The following is a 13,421-nucleotide window of genomic DNA, read 5'->3' as shown; positions in this document are numbered from 1 at the left end:
TCTTTTCAGATCATTAGATTAATTTTTTTCAGCTTGTGTTTTGCACTCGCATTTGATAAATTTAATCTTTTTAAAAAGGGTAGGCCCTAGTATACATCATATTAATGGATTTTTTTTTCATTTACACAAAAAAGCATTCTTCAATTGCCTTTGTTTCATTTGAATATAAAATAAGATCATTCATCATGCATTCAAGGCACATAGACTATGTTTGCCTGGCGGGGGGGGCATTTCTCGAAAAGTACACAGGGGCACCAAAATCAGGTCGAGCCCCTGGGTGCAAAATCCTGGATACTCGCCCGGTTATTGTCGTCAACCACACAGTCCACACCATCATTATACCATTACAATAATTTCAATGTTACTTGAATTCATTAAATACATTGACAGTCATTAATAAAGGCATAATGTATTCATCAGAATTTTAAGTTGACCACACTAATCAATCACCTGCCAAGCAACTTATTTATAACATCTACGAGAAATAAAAGAACAATTTTCATGAATGTATTCATACTCGAGATTTTTTTTTTATTACAGGCAAATTTTAAAATTTGTCCACACTTTGAACTTCACAGCTCGTATTATTCTTAATTGTTACTTATGCAGTGTACATTACTTTATTTGCCTATTAGATAACTCTTGCAACCTCCCTTTTGAATCAGCTTTTTTCATGACTTTATCTATTGGGAGCTGAAACAAGTTGTTATAAAACAATTATAAATATATTTCCTCTAAAGTTTTGGTAGAAAAAAAGTAAAAAATAAAGGAATTTCCTGATTAAGCTTTATACATGTATTTGTATCTGATGTATGAAAAAATACATGTTCATGTAGTTTAAATTAATCTCTTTATTACAGGTACCTGTCTGTAGAGGGACACCTTTATATAAAAGCCCTATGAGAATGAGTGGCATCACAAAATGAAATTATTAAAGATACATTCCATATGCACATACACATAAATAAATAATGCATTGATATGATACACTGACATACAAATATTAAAAAAAAGTAAGAATACAAATTAAAAAATATCAAATGGATTAGTCATTTTGGATTGCTATGGAATAAACCCGGGACTAAAGGAGGATAAAAAATAATCAAGTACAACAAGCTATAGCAAGGTCACAGGTGTTTAAATTTGGTTTGCAAAACTGGCTATTGGGCAGCACACACATTGATTCACACATGATATTTATTTACATAAATTAAGCTTTATACATGTATTTGTATTAAGCTTTATACATGTATTTGTATTGCTGTTTAAGTTTGAAAATGTGTTCATGATCTAATTTGAGGACTGATCTAAGGTCGGTGTATAACACCAGAACGAATTGTAAAGCAATAGAACTTATAGATGCTATCAGGCTATCAGAGTTACATAAAATGCATACTCATTCTTCATAAAACGAGAAGTTGAGATGATCACAACGATAAGTTGTGCATGTCAATAAGTAAAGAAATGCAAACAAAATAATTGTAAAAATAATAATGAAGTACAATATCATAATGCAGTGAGAATGCCTCAAGTTGTTGCTGGGACTGGGCATAAACCAAATTATCCTAGTAAGCAATTAGCATCATAATGGCTAATACACGTATGAAACCATGATTGTTTTTTTACGCCAGTTTTACAACACCCAGAGTATGCGAGTTTATGGCATCTGTGAGAGTGGGAGGAGGCTTGCAAAAGAAAATTCCTTGAGTCTTTTCAACTGCTCTCTGAACCACTGTGGTTCAAATGGGACCTCAACAGTGATTGTTACTGATGCTGTCCAAATCATGAGTTTGCATTTAGATGCCTTCGCAAGGTACAGCGCCACCTGCACCTGCATGGAGTATCCATTGGCTGCAGCTGTTTGGCAGAAGAAATACGGTGCTCCCCTTTGTCATTTGTCCTCACGTCATATGTTCTACTGTTCAGCTAGAGACTTGTGCTTAGACATCTTCTGTGGTGTTGGACACTTGATCTCGAGAATGGTGTCCTCATCAATTCGTCCATCAAGGCTTGCACTTAAAAATGAATATGGGCACGTTTGTTAATTTGTTTTTTATTTTACAGTGAACTGAAATATTTGTCAATCATTTCGCTCTCATTCTCTTCAACTTCCCCCTCCTTTGTATTGTTTCTTCTTGTTATCATTATCCCTTTCTTAAAGTAATGCAATGGAGTATTAAATGCGTATGTGATTTCATAATTATTTGATTTTTAAGGCTTATTAAAATATGTTCTATCGAAGAAAGATTACTTGCATTCGCCAAGTAGAATTTGCTAGTAAGAATTTCAAATACTTTTAGGTTGCACATATTTGAAAACAAAACAAAGTCTATTCGGGCCAAGCAAAGATCAAAGATGATATATTTACCTGTTCCATGCACTTCCTTTCTTCTTTGTACGTTGTACTTCTTTGCCTTTGAAGAAAGATCTTGCCATTTTTTCTGACGATCGATCACTCCTTCCTCCTGCAGAAATAATGGCCAATCGGCACTTGTTCCATAATTCAACTTTCTGTCTCTCAACTCCCATGCTCCCCCTACCATCAGTTCCAAAAAGAGTTGAGGCATTCATTTTGACAAATGAACACAGTGCCTGCACCTTGTGAGGCTCCCAGGGCTTTTCTCTTTTGTGTTGAGTAGAGCAGAAGTTGGACACGAATCATGTATTTGCATCTTTTCTTTCATTCAGACACTAAGTTACAACTTCCTTTAAAAACAATCAAAGAGGCACAATAATTTTATGGTAGCTAATAGCAACTGTATTGGTAGGCTACACAACAATGCAGAATGTAATTATTTATTTTCTTTTTTTTAGATTGTCTTTTAGATACTTTTGTGGTAGAAGATTAACTATTGCACCCGATTCCAGCTGGAATGGTACCCTCTGATTGTTGATAAGTATGTTACAGATAATTGGCTCTTTGTCCATATTCACTGCATTAATTTGCACCAAACTAATGCTTTCAGCTGAGGATGAGTAGTCATCATCATTCCTGGTCTTGCACACTGAAGATCCCTTGAAGTGATTAGGCTTACTGCAAGCTTTGCACTTTTGTCCCCATGCTTGACAGGACTCTTTTTTCATCTCATGAACCCTTTTACAGAGCTTGCACTTCTTAACCTCTGATTTACCTTTCTGTAGATCTTTCCCCTTTGGTTTCTGCATGCTATTCTCTTTTCTTCCAGACTTAGGGAAATGTTTCTGTCCAACCTTATGTATGTCTTCATTCTTTTGACTCAGAGCTTTCATTTGGACAGATGTAGCCTCTACAGCTTTACACACGTCTATAGCAGTTGTTCTTCTTTGTTAATTACACCTCTGAAATTGTTACAAAGAATAGAAAAATTCCGTCAATTTGGTAGTGAGCAATCTTTTTATAAATTAACCAAACTTATTTACCTCAGTCGTATCCTTGGTAGGAGTTTGTCCATTCATAACTACAATCTTTTTTAGAATTAATTGACGTTAGAATCTTGGTATAATAAATTGCAAGAAAAAACCTGCGGGTAAATATACGCGCGCTGCTTGCGATGCGTTTTGACCCCATCCTCATTCAAGAATTTTTTTTCCTTAAATACGCATCGTGGTTGCGATGGGTTTTGTGAAATCCTATGAACCAACTAATCGCAGCCGCGATGAGTTGCGTGGGAGCGATGGGTTGGGCGATTAATCGTTCGGCAATGTTAGTGAAATCGAGCCCTGGTCATCTACCAATACACCAAATTTTTTGAAAATCTGTTGAATATTTCATGATTTATGCAGAAACCAACTCGCATGATTAATGAGGTGTGACCTTTGACCTGCAGACTACGAATATGAACTTAGCCTGTATTTTGGTGTCAGCTACCAACACACAAAAAATATAAAAATCCCTTCAATATTTTTCTAGCCTTGCATGGAAACCAAGTTGGGGGGGGGACAGATGGACAGGGGCAACACTTCATATCCCCTCTAGGCTTTGTCTGTAGGGGCATAAAAGTGATCGTTGATACTAATTTCATCACCCCCCCCCCCTCACTAATTTAAAATGGGAGAAGTAATACTTATTTTATTACAACAGATGAACTTACTTTTCGCTTTTCCAAGAGGCTTGACTGAAATTCCACATGTCTTGGTTCTTGTCCGTTTCTGAGACATTTCGTTGATCATCTGAAAAATGGAGGAAACAAATGAGATATGTCAGAGGCTACCAGTTTGTTATAACAGCAGTTACATGTAAATCATCAAAAAGGTAGACATATGAAATTAGGACCCTTATTCAAGGCTTGCTAATTACTATTAATATTAGTATAATTATGAAGTTAACTGAATACTTACTTGTGGAGAGAATTGAGTGGCTTTTGTGTTTTCTTTCTCTTTCCTCAATCGTTCTTGAGACTCTTCTTCTATTTGCTTCTGCTCATACTCCTCTGTAATTCTTTGCACATCCTGTATTGTGAAAATAAATTAGAAATACATGCCTAGTCACAATTCATCTTTTAAATTAAAATATTATTTCAGCATTCAACACAGTTCATTAAGATCCCAAATGGGGATTTTGAATGAAAATTGGAGATAGGAGGGAGTTATATAACAAATTGACACCTGATGATTGAGATATTCTGTGTGTTCAACTGTAATGGATACAGGAGATGGAAAGTATTTCTTGAGAAGGTAAGCTACTTTGCTCCAACAAAGAATATTCAAATGAAATCAAAATTTTCATGTCTTCTTCAGGGACATAAAATTATTGCGTACTTTAAATCAGAAATTTTGATTTCATTTCAATAAACATTTTTTTGCATTACCTTGGGAAGTTGAAAGTTTTATTACATGCCTACATAGAAAAAATTGATAAGCTTTCATAACAAGTATACAAATAAAAACTATCTCTTACCTTTTTGCGGCAGTATACTGACAATCGACGTTTCAAAGGGTTCTTGCCTGGCCTGTTACTTGCGTCTGTCAACGTAGTTGAAGTACTTGCATCTGCAGAAGTATTTTCCTTGGTCCCGGATATAGACAGTACAGGTCTTGCAAGTTTACTTATAGTTGCCGTTGGCACTGGATCAAGTGTGCTATAACTGCAGCTTGCTGAAGAAGGCATATTAGACATGGTAGTGATTGACAAAGTTGTGGCAGTAGTTGTTGCTGTAGTTGTGACAACAGTTGTAGATGTTGTTGTTGTGGTGGCACTTTCTTGTACAAAGAAATCTGGTGGGAATGGCTGGATAGCTTTGTGGATGTGGGGAATTGCTGTCGGCTTCAATCGTGGTGGTAGTTTCTGAATATTCATCTGATACATCACCTGCGTTTCATCATATTGTGTGCGATCAAAATGGCCGCTGCAAACATGCACGCGAACCCGCTCATTTGCATTGAACCTAGCACGCTTCAGTTTGATGACATTTATCCAGTCATTTCTCACAGAGCCTTTTTGTTTTGGTAACTCATGGATACTGAAGCCGTCGTAGTTGGTGTTGCTACAACCTCCTACCACACACCTACATCCTCCTTCAGGCTTGGCCTTTGGTACAGCTCCTCCTGAATCGTCCATTGCATCACCAGCACTTCTAGACATCTCGACATCTAAGAATGAGATTAAAAAGTAATCTACAAGTACATGTTTCTGTCACATTACTCAGATCTCTGGAAAGGATCGAAGATTTAATTTGAGACCAAAGAGTGCATTAATATCATACAAAGTTCTACTGTAGATTCATGACCTTGATCATGATTATAAAAAAAAAATCTTTCACTAGCCTCGATAGTTGCATGAATTGTTTTTTTTTCATCAGTAGTAATGCAACATTTTTTCATCAAAGTATTATTCATGTAGATCTAGACAATTACATAACGTTAGGTTCAATCTAGATGTTACTATTGTTAGATTTTAACATACGTAGACCCTCTTATCACAATCTAATGTTAGCACCATGTGCATATTCCAATTTCATAATAAAAAAAAGGTTCAGGCCTACATGTAGTTAAAGTTTTGAACACTCAACACAGATGAGATGAAAATGGAATCCTTTTTTTCAGCTAATATTTGATTAGGGCATTGAAATTCTGAACAGTCGAGGATAACCATGGACAGCCTAGTAATTATCAATAATACAAAATCCCACTAGTTTACATATAAATATGGTACTTTTACTCACAAGATAGGCCTACTATACTTTGAACTTCCTTTTTTTCAATGCCACATCAAAATTATGGTAGTAACCAAATGTAAACTAAGTGGGCTATTTGGAGCATTTTATTCTCTTTAACCCTAATTCTCCCAGGGGGGGGCCATAAATTTTCGCGATGTACATGTATCTGCTGCGCAAAATTTTTTGACCTCGCCACTCTCTGACTTTTTACTGTAAAGTCTCGCGCAAATTTTGATACCAAATTTGTGATGCCCGGGTACATGTTCATGGTTACGACATTATGCAACATGTGAATGTCAGACCCAAAATTGTTCATAAATGTGATTTCCTGTACAAATCCAAAAAGATGCAAATTGTGTATTTAGCCAAAATTAAAAAATGTATCATCATTTCTACTCTTACTGACTAAACTTAATTAATTTTGCCTTTTTTATGATCAGGATTAAGTCTGGAATGATTTCCATCGAAAAAACAATGAAAAAAGTTAAAAACAAAAATACATAAGAAATTTTAAAAACGATAAATACATAAGAAATCGGTCATGGACTTGGTACCAGAATTTTTTTCATTCACAATTGTTAGGAATGCTATAAAGAATGTTTTCACAAAAAAATAGCATTCTAGGAGCTTTGCATCAGAGCAAAAAGTATGATTTCATGAATAAATTATCACAATTCATATAAAAAAAATATATGAATTCAGTGAAATTTACCAATGCAACTGTAGATTTGTAGATGGTAGATCATTCTCTACCATCATGCAAACTTTCGTTGTGATCACAATCTGAGATCTAAAGGGGGCCATTATGCCCCCCCCATGACAAGAATCAAAATACCTCAGGTCAGGAGATTTAGCCTAGGGTTAATTTGATACCAAAATCATTAAATAAACTTGATCATAATATGTCAGAAATGTGCTGAACTTTGATTTTTTCCCTCAAAACCATGACCATTTTTGGCTGTGTGAATGCGGTGAAAAGGGCGAAATTTTTTGCTCTCTGATGAGTACGAGTGACATACGGTAGTAGACTATACTAGACGGGGCAAATACGCCCGACAAGGTAAATCAAGGTAAAAACTTAATCAGACTATATATAAGTTACCCAAATTCAGACATTTGTAATGTCTGAACATAATTCTCAAATCACCTGTCAAATATTCTTCCTTTTTTTTTAGCTTGCTAATGCTCGTCTCCCCTGGCCCAGCCCCTGCCCGAGCCTTCCCATCGGCACCCAAGCCAAGGGCAGTGCGGCAGCTCGGGCCTGCGGGCCGGCCGGGCAGCGCGCGCTTGATTGATGCGATCAATGCAGCATAAACAACATGATTGATAAACGTCGCAGCATCCATAAAAGGGTAATTCGAAGATTCTTTAAACAATTTTTTCACAAAGGATGAGAGGATTCGGTTTGAATATAGCATGAGGATAACTTCAAATGTTGATTGAGGCGTTTCAGTATCTGGAGGATTACGTTAGATCTAGTATAATCAAACTCAATCAAACGCAAACAAAAATTACGGTAGGGAATTGACACACGATGTCATTTGTCACAAACGTGGTTTAATTGAACTCCAGTTGGTTGATCGGTTAAAACAGCGAAGAAATTCAATGAAATAAGATTTTTCCCCAATCATATTCATAATTATTTAATAAAGTTCCATATGTCATCAGCTTCGATTAAAAAACGACAGAATGAAAGTCGAAAATAAGACACAAAAATGTAGCGTCGATAATCACTCACCGACTAAGTCGTGTTGACATCACGTGTGGAATACTAGCTAGCAGCAGCATCCCTGGTGGGTGTTTCATAAAGCTGTTCTTAAGTTAAGAGCGACTTTAAGAACGACTGGTGATCCTTACGCGTAATAAACCATTGCCAATGAACATTTTGGTTGTATGTGATTTACCACAAGAAAGCATCACCAGTCGTTCTTAAAGTCGCTCTTAACTTACGAACAGCTTTATGAAACACCCACCTGGATATCTAGCTCACTTTCCTTCATAGCATGACGTCATCATCTCACTGTCTCTTCGGTGCGATATTTCTTCCGGGTTTTGAAGCTCTTGAATTTCATATTTCAAATTCCATTTCTCATCCGTATTGCATTTTCCAGGAAAATAATTTTAATTTGTCAATTCTCTATATCATAAGCTTCAGTTTGGTATACAACATATATATTTTAGTTCCCAGTTCGAATATGGTCTTTAAATATGTGGCTGCCTGTCTCCTTCTTGAACTGTTCCCTTGCTATGTGTTCATGTTGCTGTCCATGGGCTGTCGCAGCATTCCCCTGAAAGCTGGATCCAGTTGCATTAGCACTACTGGCTATGTGCAGTTTCCGCTGAGATGTCCATAATGCTGATATCTGATCGACTGTTTTTTTCAGCAAGATTGATGGCTTGAGAGTCTGATAGCTCTACATACTCCTCAAAAGCCTTCTTACAAGGAGTACATTCAAGTGGCATATCATGGCTTCAATGACTGTTTTCACTTGTAGCTCTCTGGTCGCTCTGAGATGTTGGTACTGGCTGTGGTCTAGCAGTTAGCATATGGTTCAGAATAGTTCCTTGAAGTGACGAGAGAGCATGCATGTGTGGTTGGATGAGGTGGGCCATTATTTGGTGGTCGTTTCAAACGCTAGGACTGATTTGGCCATTGAAGAACTGCTACTAGAGCGAATGTTTTGCACTGTGTATATGGTAATGCCATGCTGTGATAAAAGTGATCCCCCCCCTCCCCGGCAATGCAGTCTACATACAAAATTTTCAGAAACAAATGTATGCATACATTTTATGCATCCTTGGGTTGTCTGACTGAGTACAATGGATCTTTCCATCAACTGTCCAGACTTATCAGTGTTGTCATCTCTCTTTACCGCTTGAAGAAGTTTAGACCTCTTCAAAGACAGATGTTCCCTGATCATGCTATTCTTGTTGCTCTTGGATCCATTTAGCTTTTTCTTGCTACGTAGTAGACATCCTTGTGCATAAGTTTCGGGCCATGTGTTCCCATTCATTGCAGCTGAAACACCTTGGGCGGCCTTGGTCTTCCCAGCTTGGGTTCCTGGTCTTTCCTCCCTGCTGATTTCCAGATCCTCTGCCTCACTTGGCCACCTACTGACTCATCTCAGTAATAGTAACCCGAAGGGCCTTCAGCTCATCAGCCAATTGGGAAAGGGTGAATGTAGCACCATTTTCTGCCAAGCCGCCTACCCTGTCTGTCTTGAACACGGATGCCTCAGCCTGACCAAACTCACCGCGACCCACCATTTCCTCCTCTGTTTCTGTCCTTCTTGCCACCTCCTTCAGCATCCTAAAAGAGGTAGCCCCCTTCTGATGAGCATAACAGCTCACAGAAATTTTCCTGGGACCCTAGCGCATCCCTTCAAGGAAGCATCCACACAACACCTCATCCACGTCAGATATTTTGTATTTACTTTCAGTCTTTCCTGTGAGTTCTTGGAGAGCCAAGGCAAACTGTCTAGTTGTCTCCCGGGCCTTTGATGTCGTCCATGGAGTTTATTGAGTAAGGATGCCAATGTCTCCTTCTTTCCGTAGATATCTCGAAGAGCTTCAAATATCTTAGAAGGGTCTGTCCGTGACGCACCATCTAAAACCATCACTTCCCTGCGGGCCTCTCCTGCGAGGTGATGGACGATGACATGCGATTTCTGATCCTCAGGGTATTTCACGCTTTATAGGCTGCCTCCACTCTTGCAATCCACCCCTATATTCCCTGAGTGGCTTCAAGGTTGTCCCACTGACAGTTGGTATTGTAGAATGTAAGGGAAAGTAAGGGAGCCGCACTATTGGAGCTTTGACTTGGCTGGAGGATGAGATGGGGACACCCCCGTTATTACCTTCAGTGGCCATCCTACCGTCTAGAAATTGTTTACGGAATGGAGGAGGAGATGATTAATTGTTAGGTAATAAAGTTGTAAATCAAGAATAACAATGAAAACACCGTGCTGAGTAGCCTAAAATATTATATTCCTTGACTAAAATCCCACTTCTGACACCAAATTATGCAAGGTTCAAACTAACATACTTTTCTGTAATCAAGGAGTAAAAAAAAGTCAAACAGGTTTTTCAGAATAACTTGGGATATATCCAAGGCTATAAAGGAACACTCTAAAAAAATCTAATATGACTTGGACAGGATCAGGTAAACAAACTCAATATATTATATAAAAATTGATCAGTCAGTATCCACAGTGAAAATCAAACAAAATAAAAAGAAGCAGGTTGTGTCTATTTGTTTGATATAGAGATAACGATAACGGGACCTAAGTAAATATCTCAATAATTGACCAGGATAACATCTCAAGGGATCCAAATTTAAGGAAGATACTCCGGATAGCGTCTATTATCAAGTGTTGACCAAAACGAATGTTCAAAATCGAAGAATATTAATCAGGATAGCTTCTTAGGAGGTGTTTTGATTCCAATAATTGGCTTTGAAAAAATGCTCAAATCTGGATAGCATTTATCAAGGTGTTTTGACTCTAATACCAACATTTGGATGCATATAACTTTATGCGTACTTCCGAGGTAAATAAATTGCTCAAAAAATGCTCAATAAATGGTTAATCACAAAATGAAATATTCCACAAATACCATCAGTGTCCTATTCCTCTTCACAGCCAATCCAACTCTGCCCAATCCTTTTCAATTGCAAAAGTCTCTCCACTGTTCCATACATGTGGCAGCTCTCCATGCCACGTCATAAGCTGTGTTCTCTTTTTGTACTATGATATACTGACCATTTAGTGTTTCCCCAAATTCTACTGCCATACAAGACCAAGTTAATAAACTATACACAACAAAATATCTCAGTCTGAAGAGTTCTACACTGTCTTACACTGACAGTCCATAGATTTTCTGACCATGGCTTATTCTATTCCACTACAAACTATGTTGACCCAAATGAAACACTGTACAGCGACCGCCTGCTGGCCTCGGTCACCACCCTGCCCATAAACCTGTTAGAGCTAAACATAAACACATCCAAGGATAATGTAGAGGGGGAGAGGGAGGGGGTGGGGGGTGGGGGTGAGAATGTTGCCTATTACAAAATATTCTATTGATCCTTCTGGAAAAGTCTATACTTTTCGTAACCATACATGTAAAAGTACTGCATTTCAATGTTAGAGAACTTGTGAAAGTCTTCTTGGAAAACCCAACCCAAAGGGGGTTTTAGATACAGGTGGTCATTGTGATTAGCATAGCTTGCATCCCCAATCCAGTAGGATGATTCTTGCTTGATTTAGTTTTTTTTTTAAAGCCAAACAAGCAGAGTAAAAGGCCATAAACTCAAATATGTTCCAAAGAATTTTTAAGAAACTAGTCTAGTAAATTTAGCCCCCCCCCCCTGTTTTCCACAAAAAGACTCCACATTGGAACGGACATAGCCAGAGTCAATGCTAGGATCATCCTCCATATTACAACCTGTTTTCCAATTCATGCATTTTTTTTTTCAAGACACTTCATTATTTGTATGAGAATCCCTTACATATATTTTGTTCTCTTTTTTGTGAAAAACAAATTATTAAAGGAAGGAATTGCAAAAAACAGCTAATAAATTTGTGAGAAAAGTGTTCAGAGGGCTTTTAAAAAAGAAAAATAAAAGAATAAGACACTCTAACTTATGTTTGTCCTCAAATATGAAATGTTTACTTTTGTATGTTAGGTAATACTCCTATATAATTAACATTATTAAACTTTACCAAAGCATTTGAACTATTCTGAGTTTTAAGATACTTATGTTCTAAGACTTTTGAACACTACCAAAAATGGCACTTTCTGCCTTTAAATCCTGATTAGTGACATTTGCTTTTCTGTCAAAGAAAATAAACATGTGTTCACCAGATTCAGACAGTATCATTAGAAAATTATCTAGGGTGTTAATGTTCTGAATAATAATTGATATATATGCAAATTTTCTTTAAAGATGATGAGTTTTTCCTGACAAACAAACTTACTTTCATCAAAATTGACTTCTTTGTGAATGATAGTATTCATATACATGTATATATGTATTCATGATGTGTTTTCCAGATCATTAGCACACGTACAATGTCAATAGTTTAAATATCACTTGGACTGTTAAATCTCATTTTTCAAAAGTTACAAATTTTGAAGATAACTCATAAAATGCTGTATTTTAGAATTATGGCAACCTCATATTGTCTGAAAAAATGTTTTATAATTCCTGCAGAGAACCCTTTGTAGGCAAGAGTGGGTTGCCTAATTAGGATTTTTTGATCTCTGCTAAATGTACACAGTTTCAGACAGGTGAGTTTTAACAGCCCACTGGTCATATGAGTCTGTTTTTAATCATTTTTCATGCTCGTGATTCTTACCATAATGAAAACTGAAGCATTATTATTATTTTAATCTTGGATACTTCATTTTTATTTCACTGCCAGAATAAAGTGTGTAGATCCACAAAATTAATGAATGTAGTATCCAAGGTAGCTTTTGTTTTCTTCTCTTCTTGGTAATGAGCAAACATGTCAGCATCTTATAATGGTGATTAGTTCATGTAGATAGATATACATTGTCTAATTGAAATATTCTCATTTTGTGATGCATTTCACTTGATAATTCTATGAAATAGAATAAATTTTGTTAACAAATAACCTGTGAGTTTTCCACACATTTTATATATGTATATTCTTTCTTTTCCTCTTTATTTTCTTTTGCTATTTTTTCATTTCCTTTTCTTTGTCAGCCATGCTATTTTCATTCATTAGGAAAAAATCATATGAATCATTCGTTATTTTTAGGTGTATAACAATAAATATTTTTGCTGGATATAGACTCACTTAAAATCTCTGATCTTACCATTTATTGCATGTGATGAGTTAAGAGAATGGATCATAGGGGGAATGGGGCAAGAGGGAGGGACGGTAAGAGAGGGAGAGAGATTGAGAGGCATGAACATGTAACTTGGGAGAAAAAGAGGGGGAGAAAGAAAGAAGGAATATAGAGGGGGAGCAGAGTGAGCATGAGAATGTGCCGGTGTCGGGGGGGGGGGGGTAGAAGGAAGGACTGATGGAGAGGAACTATCAAAGAGCAGAAATTAAATGAGAACAAAGAAATTGTACTGTAAGCCTACAAATCACTGATGGATCCAGGGGGGGGGGGGGGCCCAGCCGGCTCATGCCCATCCCCTTCCCTTTTCAGAGGCACAATTAAAATCTGTAATGTAAAAATGCTGTTAAAACGAAGTGTGCCCCCCCCCCTTTGAAAGTGAAGACTTTTTGCTTTCATTTTTGTCTCACCTGC

General features: G+C 37.1%; 1 pseudogene; it reads right to left on the bottom strand.

Annotated features, from left to right (window-relative positions):
- Positions 1–1,622: 1,622 nt before the first annotated feature.
- Positions 1,623–11,658, bottom strand: LOC121409686 (annotated as a pseudogene).
- Between the last annotated feature and the right edge of the window lie 1,763 nt (positions 11,659–13,421).

The sequence above is a fragment of the Lytechinus variegatus genome, chromosome 2 (assembly GCF_018143015.1).
Source record: "Lytechinus variegatus isolate NC3 chromosome 2, Lvar_3.0, whole genome shotgun sequence".
NCBI classification, from domain to species: domain Eukaryota; kingdom Metazoa; phylum Echinodermata; class Echinoidea; order Temnopleuroida; family Toxopneustidae; genus Lytechinus; species Lytechinus variegatus.
This window is presented reverse-complemented; position numbering and strand designations above follow the sequence as displayed.